The sequence below is a fragment of the Zea mays genome, chromosome 2, assembly GCF_902167145.1.
Source record: "Zea mays cultivar B73 chromosome 2, Zm-B73-REFERENCE-NAM-5.0, whole genome shotgun sequence".
In the NCBI taxonomy this organism is placed as follows: domain Eukaryota; kingdom Viridiplantae; phylum Streptophyta; class Magnoliopsida; order Poales; family Poaceae; genus Zea; species Zea mays.
The window spans coordinates 195,666,810-195,672,809 of NC_050097.1; positions in this window are offsets into that span (position 1 = coordinate 195,666,810).

Here is a 6,000-nt window from a genome sequence, read left to right on the forward strand (position 1 = left end):
TCACGGAAGGTGACGAGTGAGGTATCCGTATCCTAGAGGCGTAGGAGTCCCTCAGCTCGGTCGGCCTTGCCGCTTACGTGTACTATTACTCGTCTGTTGGATTCTGTTATCGATATAGTCGAGAAGGCACGAAAAATCGTTTCGGCAGAAAAGTTTTCGAGCGTTAAGACTTGTTCGGTCAGCGGAATCGCTTATCCGAGCGTGAGTTACTTATCGCAGAAGGTGATGAGTGAGATATCCGTATCCCGGAGGCGTAGGAGTCCCTCAGCTCGGTCGGCCTTGCTGCTTATGTGTACTCCGTCGTTTTCAGGATTCCACTTTCGAAGTAGTCGAGAAGCACAAAAGATGTTCTCGCAGAAAGACTTTTTCCGAGGAAAATTTTGACGCAGAGGGGGTGCCCCCCTTCTAGCCCCCGAGGGAGGGTCAGGCTTTGCTGAGGCAAGGCTGACCCTTCCTTGATGGTTAGACTTTATTTGTGTATGTAAACGAGGTATATGAACGACTTGAAAACATCTTAAGGGTAGAAGCGACGTAGCTGTCGGATGTTCCAAGCGTTGCTGTAGACCTCGCCTTGACTGTTGGCCAGCTTGTATGTTCCGGGCTTCAAAATCTTGGCGATGATGAACGACCCTTCCCAGGGAGGCGTGAGCTTGTGGCACCCTCGAGCGTTTTGTCGTAGCCGAAGCACCAAGTCACCCACCTGGAGGTCTCGGGACCGAACCCCTCGGGCGTGGTAGCGTCGCAGGGATTGCTGATACTGCGCCGAGTGTAGTAAGGCCATGTCCCGAGCCTCTTCCAGCTGGTCCAGTGAGTCTTCTCGGTTGGTTCGATTGCTTCGGTCGTCGTACGCCTTCGTCCTCGGGGATCCGTATTCTAAGTATGTGGGCAAGATAGCCTCGGCCCCATAGACTAGAAAAAACGGTGTGAAGCCCGTGGCTCGGCTTGGCGTCGTCCTTAGGCTCCAGACCACCGAGGGGAGTTCCTTCATCCATCGCCTACCGAACTTGTTGAGGTCGTTGTAGATCCGTGGCTTGAGTCCTTGCAGAATCATGCCGTTGGCACGCTCTACCTGCCCATTCGTCATGGGGTGAGCTACGGCGACCCAGTCCACCCGGAGGTGGTGATCCTCGCAGAAGTCCAGGAACTTTCTACCGGTGAACTGGGTGCCGTTGTCGGTGATGATGGAGTTCGGGACCCCGAAGCGATGGATGATGTTGGTGAAGAACACCACCGCCTGTTCGGACCTAATGCTGTTTAGGGGTCGGACCTCGATCCACTTGGAGAATTTGTCGATGGCGACCAGCAGGTGCATGTAGCCCCCGGGTGCCTTCTGCAAGGGACCGACGAGGTCCAGACCCCACACAGCAAACGACCAAGTGATGGGTATTGTTTGCATGGCCTGAGCGGGCAGGTGGGTCTGCCTTGCGTAGAATTGACACCCTTGGCAGGTGCGTACAGTCCTAGTGGCGTCGGCCACCGCGGTTGACCAGTAGAAACCCTGTCGAAAGGCGTTTCCGACAAGGGCTCGAGGCGCTGCGTGATGACCACAACCCCTCGAGTGTATTTCTTGTAATAACTCCTGACCTTCGGCGATGGATATGCATCGCTGGAGGATGCCTGAGGGGCTGCGGTGGTAGAGCTCCTTTCCGTCACCCAGCAAGACGAACGACTTGACGCACCGCGCCAGTCGCCGAGCTTCGGCTCTGTCGAGGGGTAGCTCTCCTCGGTGGAGATATTGCAGGTACGAGGTCTGCCAGTTTCGATTAGGCGTGACCCCATTCCGCTCTTCCTCAACGCGCAGTGCCTCACCCTCGGGGGCCGAGGGTGCCTCGGGCTGAGCCAAGGGCGCCTTGGGCAGGGCCGAGACCTTCTCGGGCTCGAGCGTGTCGTCGGTCTTGACTGAGGGTTGATGTAGGTCTCGGGAGAATACGTCCGGAGGGACCGTTGTCCGCCCCGAGGCTATCTTAGCCAGGTCGTCACAATCTCGTTGTATCGTCGGGCGATGTGGTTGAGCTCGAGCCCGTAGAACTTGCCCTCCAGGCGCCGAACCTTATCGCAGTAGGCTTCCATCTTCGGGTCGCGGCAATGGGAGTTCTTCATGACTTGGTCGATGACAAGCTGCGAGTCGCCACGAGCGTCGAGGCGTCGGACCCCTAGCTCGATGGCGATGCGCAACCCGTTAACCAGAGCCTCGTACTCGGCCACGTTGTTGGACGCCGGGAAATGGAGGCGCAACACGTAGCGGAGGTGCTTCCCGAGGGGTGAGATGAAGAGCAGGCCCGCGCCCGCTCCTATTTTCATCAACGACCCGTCGAAAAACATGGTCCAGAGTTCCGGTTGGATCGGAGCTGCTGGAAGCTGGGTGTCGACCCATTCAGCCATAAAGTCCGCTAAGACTTGGGACTTGATGGCCTTCCGAGGGGCGAACGAGATTGTCTCGCCCATGATCTCCACCGCCCACTTTGCAATCCTACCCGAGGCCTCTCGGCACTGGATGATCTCTCCCAGGGGGAAGGATGACACCACAGTCACCGGATGAGACTCGAAGTAGTGTCGCAACTTTCGCCGAGTCAGAATTACCGCGTACAGTAGCTTCTGAATTTGCGGGTAGCGGATTTTGGTCTCGGACAGTACCTCACTGATGAAGTAGACCGGCCTCTAGACAGGCAATGCGTGCCCCTCTTCTCGTCTCTCGACCATGATCGCGGCGCTGACCACCTGAGTGGTAGCGGCGACGTAGATCAAGAGGGCTTCTTCGGCAGCAGGGGCACCAAGATGGGCGCGCTTGTAAGGAGCGCTTTTAGGTTCCCGAGGGCTTTCTCGGCCTCGGGGGTCCAAGTGAAGCGCTCGGTCTTCCTTAAGAGGCGGTACAGAGGTAGGCCTCTTTCGCCGAGACGCGAGATGAAACGGCTCAGAGCCGCAAGGCATCCCATAACCCTCTGCACTCCTTTCAAGTCCTTGATGGGCCCCATGTTGGTGATGGCCGCGATTTTCTTCGGGTTGGCCTCGATGCCCCGCTCGGAGACGATGAACCCCAGGAGCATGCCTCGGGGACTCCGAAGACACACTTCTTGGGATTGAGTTTTACGCCTTTCGCCTTGAGACACTTGAATGTCGTTTCAAGGTCGGAGAGGAGGTCGGAGGCCTTCCTTGTCTTGACTACGATGTCATCGACGTAAGCCTCGACCGTTCGACCAATGTGCTCTCCGAACATGTGGTTCATGCACCTTTGGTATGTCGCACCCGCATTCCTCAAATCGAATGGCATAGTAACGTAGCAGTACATGCCAAAGGGTGTGATAAAAGAAGTCGCGAGCTGGTCGGACTCTTTCATCCTGATTTGGTGATACCCTGAGTAGGCATCGAGGAAAGATAGGGTTTCGCACCCAGCAGTGGAATCCACGATTTGATCGATGCGAGGCAGAGGGTAGGGAACCTTCGGACATGCTTTGTTTAGACCAGTGTAGTCTACACACATCCGCCATTTCCCTCCTTTCTTTCTCACAAGCACAGGGTTGGGAAGCCATTCACGATGGAATACCTCTTTGATGAACCCTGCAGCCATCAGCTTGTGGATCTCCTCGCCTATGGCTCTGTGCTTTTCTTCGTCGAATCGGCGCAGAGGCAGCTTCAGGGGTCGAGCTCCAGCTCGGATGTCCAGCGAGTGCTCGGCGACATCCCTCGGTATGCCAGGCATGTCCGAGGGACTCCACGCAAAAACTTTGGCGTTCGCGCGGAGAAAGTCGACGAGCACTGCTTCCTATTTGGGGTCGAGCTCGGAGCCGATCCAGATCTGCTTGGAGGCGTCGTTGCTGGGGTCGAGAGGGACGGACTTAACCGTCTCAGCTGGCTCGAAGTTGCCGGCGTGGCGCTTCGCATCTAGCGCCTCCTTGGAGAGGTTCTCTAGGTCGGCGATGAGGGCCTCGGATTCGACGAGGGCCTCGGCGTACTCCACGCACTCCACGTCGCATTCGTACGCGTGTCGGTACGTGGAGCCGACGGTGATGACCCCGTTGGGGCCCGACATCTTGAGCTTGAGGTAGGTGTAGTTGGGGACGGCCATGAACTTGGCGTAGCATGGCCTCCCCAGCACTGCGTGGTAGGTTCCTCGGAACCCGACCACCTCGAACGTGAGGGTTTCCTTTCGAGAGTTGGAGGGAGTCCCGAAGCAGACGGGCAGATCGAGTTGCCCAAGGGGTTGGACGCGTTTCCCGGGGATGATCCCGTGAAAGGGCGCCGCGCCGGCCCGGATCGAGGACAGATCGATCTGCAGGAGCCCGAGGGTCTCGGCGTAGATGATGTTGAGGTCGCTGCCTCCGTCCATGAGGACCTTGGTAAGCCTGATGTTGCCGATGATGGGATCGACAACGAGCGGGTACTTTCCCGGACTCGGCACGCGGTCGGGGTGGTCGCCCTGGTCGAAGGTGATGGGCTTGTCGGACCAGTCTAGGTAGACTGGCGCCGCCACCTTCACCGAGCAGACCTCCCGACGCTCTTTCTTGCGGTGCCGAGCCGAGGCGTTCGCCACTTGCCCACCGTAGATCATGAAGCAGTCGTGGACCTCGGGGAACTCCTCTGCCTTGTGATCCTCCTTCTTGTCGTTGTTGTGGGCTCTGTCACCTTCCGCCGGGGGCCCGGCCTTGTGGAAGTAGCGCTGAAGCATGACGCACTCCTCAAGGGTGTGCTTGACGGGACCCTGATGATAGGGGCATGACTCCTTGAGCATCTTGTCGAACAGGTTGGCGCCTCCGAGAGGCTTCCGAGGGTTCCTGTGCTCAGCGGCGGCGACAAGGTCTGCGTCGGCGGCTTCGCGTTTCGCTTGCGACTTCTTCTTGCCCTTCTTCCTCGCACCGCGCTGAGCGGACGCCTCGGGGACGTCTTCCAGCTGGCGCCCCTGAGGCTGCTTGTCGTTTCGAAAGATGGCCTCGACCGCCTCCTGACCAGAGGCGAACTTGGTGGCAATGTCCATCACCTCGCTCGCCCTGGTGGGAGTCTTGCGACCGAGCTTGCTCACCAGGTCGCGACAAGTGGTGCCAGCGAGGAACACGCCGATGACATCCGAGTCAGTGATGTTGGGCAGCTCGGTGCGCTGCTTCGAAAATCGTCGGATGTAGTCCCTCAGGGACTCTCCCGGCTACTGGTAGCAGCTTCGGAGATCCCAAGAGTTCCCAGGGCGCACGTATGTGCCCTGGAAGTTGCCGGCGAAGGCTTTGACCAGGTCATCCTAGTTGGAGATTTGCACAGGAGGCAGATGCTCCAGCCAGGCTCGGGCGGTGTCGGAGAGGAACAGGGGAAGGTTGCGGATGATGAGGTTGTCATCGTCCGTCCCACCCAGCTGGCAGGCCAGCCGGTAGTCCGCGAGCCACAGTTCCGGCTTTGACTCCCCCGAGTACTTGGTGATGGTAGTCGGGGTTCGGAACCGGGTCGGGAACGACGCCCGTCGTATGGCCCGGCTGAAAGCTTGCAGACCGGGTGGTTCGGGCGAGGGGCTCCGATCCTTCCCGCTGTCGTAGCATCCCCCACGCCTGGGGTGGTAGCCTCGGCGCACCTTCTCGTCGAGGTGGGCTCGACGGTCGCGGCGATGGTGCTCGTTGCCGAGGCGACCCGGGGCCGCAGGCGCTGTGTTCCGCGTGCGCCCGGTGTGGACCGAGGCTTCCCGCATGAATCAGGAAGTCGCGGCGCGATGCTCCGGGGGGTACCCCTGCCTTCGAGAGGCAGAGCTTTCGGCCCGTCGGACCGCGACATCTTCCAGGAGATTCTTGAGCTCTCCCTGGATACGCCGCCCCTCGGTGGTGGATGGTTCCGGCATCGCTCGGAGTAGTATTGCTGCTGCAGCCAGGTTCTGGCCGACCCCACTGGAAGCCGGGGGTGGCCTCGCCCTGGCATCGTCAGCGATGCGGTGCTGGACGTCCTGGGCTAGATGACGCGCTTCTCCGGTCGGTGCTTGGCCTGCCCACTCCTGCCCGATATTTTGCCGAAGCTGCACAAGTTGTCCTGCTT